This window comes from Oryzias latipes, chromosome 23 (genome assembly GCF_053564925.1).
Source record: "Oryzias latipes strain Hd-rR chromosome 23, Olatipes_Hd-rR_3.1".
NCBI classification, from domain to species: Eukaryota; Metazoa; Chordata; class Actinopteri; order Beloniformes; family Adrianichthyidae; genus Oryzias; species Oryzias latipes.
In genome coordinates, this window is record NC_136259.1 from 3,622,501 (window position 1) to 3,625,000 (window position 2,500).

General features: G+C 39.4%; 1 protein-coding gene and 3 non-coding genes across 10 annotated transcripts in view; 3 read left to right on the plus strand and 1 right to left on the minus strand.

Annotated features, from left to right (window-relative positions):
• The window catches only part of ano2b (anoctamin 2b), a 262,039-nt gene that overhangs the window by 63,857 nt on the left and 195,682 nt on the right, over nt 1–2,500 (minus strand). The window lies entirely within an intron of this gene.
• trnap-agg (transfer RNA proline (anticodon AGG)) lies at nt 577–648 on the plus strand. Its single transcript has one exon. It is a non-coding gene; the product is annotated as a tRNA-Pro (tRNA).
• On the plus strand, nt 1,227–1,298 carry trnap-ugg (transfer RNA proline (anticodon UGG)). The gene has a single exon. It is a non-coding gene; the product is annotated as a tRNA-Pro (tRNA).
• trnap-agg (transfer RNA proline (anticodon AGG)) lies at nt 1,878–1,949 on the plus strand. The gene has a single exon. It is a non-coding gene; the product is annotated as a tRNA-Pro (tRNA).

The window sequence follows — 2,500 nt, forward strand, 5'->3', positions numbered from 1 at the left end:
AAAAAAAGCTTGTGCTTTATTTCTATCTTCAAAAACAAAGGAAACCTTCAGTCTGATCATTGGATCTAAGTAAGGTAAACAGTATATGACACTTTAACTACCTAGCCTTTGTACCGCTGCTTGTTTATGTAAATTCACACCAAAACAAGGGCCAGATGGGTTATAGTAGCCAGAACACCACACCAGGTGCTAATCACATCAATTAAGAACAAAAAAACTCTAAAACTGACTCACCAAAATTGGATAATAAAAGTTTAGAAAACCCCTTCCTGCTCTGATTTAGGATTTCTGCTGTGACCTTCAGATGGGAAGGTCAGATTTTGCCCTTTTTACCAGATTAAATCATGGTTCTATCTTTCTTGTACCAATGATTAAGGCTAAAGTTTGTGAGCTTTCCACTCCTTCTTTGGCTCATGTGGTTACTGGAGTCTATCCCGGCCACTTTTGGGCAAAGGCAAGGTAAACCATAAATGGTTGAATAATGGGCATTGAAAATAAAGTTATAGTCTTCTCTTGAATCACATGGCATAAATAGCATTTTGCTTGGCAAAAATCTTGCAAAATGCTTCAACGTGAGGCTCGTTGGTCTAGGGGTATGATTCTCGCTTAGGGTGCGAGAGGTCCCGGGTTCAAATCCCGGACGAGCCCTTTAAAAAACGCTTGTGCTTTATTTCTATATTCAAAAACAAAGGAAACCTTCAGTCTGTTCATTGGATCTAAGTAAGGTAAACAGTACATGACACCTTAACTACCTAGCCTTTGTACCACTGCTTGCTTATGCAAATTCACACCAAAACTTGAGCCAGATGGGCTAAAGCAGCCCAACACCACACCATGTGCCAATCACATCAATTATGAACAAAAGAACTCTAAAACTGACTCACCAAATTGGATAATAAAAAAATTAGAAAACCGCTTCCTGTTCTGATTTAGGATTTCTGCTGTGACCTTCAGATGGGAGGGTCAGATTTTGCCCTTTTTACCAGATTAAATCATGGTTCTATCTTTCTTGTACCAATGATTAAGGCTAAAGTTTGTGAGCTTTCCACTCCTTCTTTGGCTCATGTGGTTACTGGAGTCTATCCCGGCCACTTTTGGGCAAAGGCAAGGTAAACCATAAATGGTTCAATAATGGGTATTGAAAATAAAGTTATAGTCTTCTCTTGAATCACATGGCATAAATAGCATTTTGCTTGGCAAAAATCTTGTAAAATGCTTCAACGTGAGGCTCATTGGTCTAGGGGTATGATTCTCGCTTTGGGTGCGAGAGGTCCCGGGTTCAAATCCCGGACGAGCCCGTTAAAAAACGCTTGTGCTTTATTTCTATCTTCAAAAACAAAGGAAACCTTCAGTCTGATCATTGGATCTAAGTAAGGTAAACAGTATATGACACTTTAACTACCTAGCCTTTGTACCGCTGCTTGTTTATGTAAATTCACACCAAAACAAGGGCCAGATGGGTTATAGTAGCCAGAACACCACACCAGGTGCTAATCACATCAATTAAGAACAAAAAAACTCTAAAACTGACTCACCAAAATTGGATAATAAAAGTTTAGAAAACCCCTTCCTGCTCTGATTTAGGATTTCTGCTGTGACCTTCAGATGGGAGGGTCAGATTTTGCCCTTTTTACCAGATTAAATCATGGTTCTATCTTTCTTGTACCAATGATTAAGGCTAAAGTTTGTGAGCTTTCCACTCCTTCTTTGGCTCATGTGGTTACTGGAGTCTATCCCGGCCACTTTTGGGCAAAGGCAAGGTAAACCATAAATGGTTCAATAATGGGTATTGAAAATAAAGTTATAGTCTTCTCTTGAATCACATGGCATAAATAGCATTTTGCTTGGCAAAAATCTTGCAAAATTCTTCAACGTGAGGCTCTTTGGTCTAGGGGTATGATTCTCGCTTAGGGTGCGAGAGGTCCCGGGTTCAAATCCCGGACGAGCCCGTTAAAAAAAGCTTGTGCTTTATTTCTATCTTCAAAAACAAAGGAAACCTTCAGTCTGATCATTGGATCTAAGTAAGGTAAACAGTATATGACACTTTAACTACCTAGCCTTTGTACCGCTGCTTGTTTATGTAAATTCACACCAAAACAAGGGCCAGATGGGTTATAGTAGCCAGAACACCACACCAGGTGCTAATCACATCAATTAAGAACAAAAAAACTCTAAAACTGACTCACCAAAATTGGATAATAAAAGTTTAGAAAACCCCTTCCTGCTCTGATTTAGGATTTCTGCTGTGACCTTCAGATGGGAGGGTCAGATTTTGCCCTTTTTACCAGATTAAATCATGGTTCTATCTTTTTTGTACCAATGATTAAGGCTAAAGTTTGTGAGCTTTCAACTCCTTCTTTGGCTCATGTGGTTACTGGAGTCTATCCCGGCCACTTTTGGGCAAAGGCAAGGTAAACCATAAATGGTTCAATAATGGGCATTGAAAATAAAGTTATAGTCTTCTCTTGAATCACATGGCATAAATAGCATTTTGCTTGGC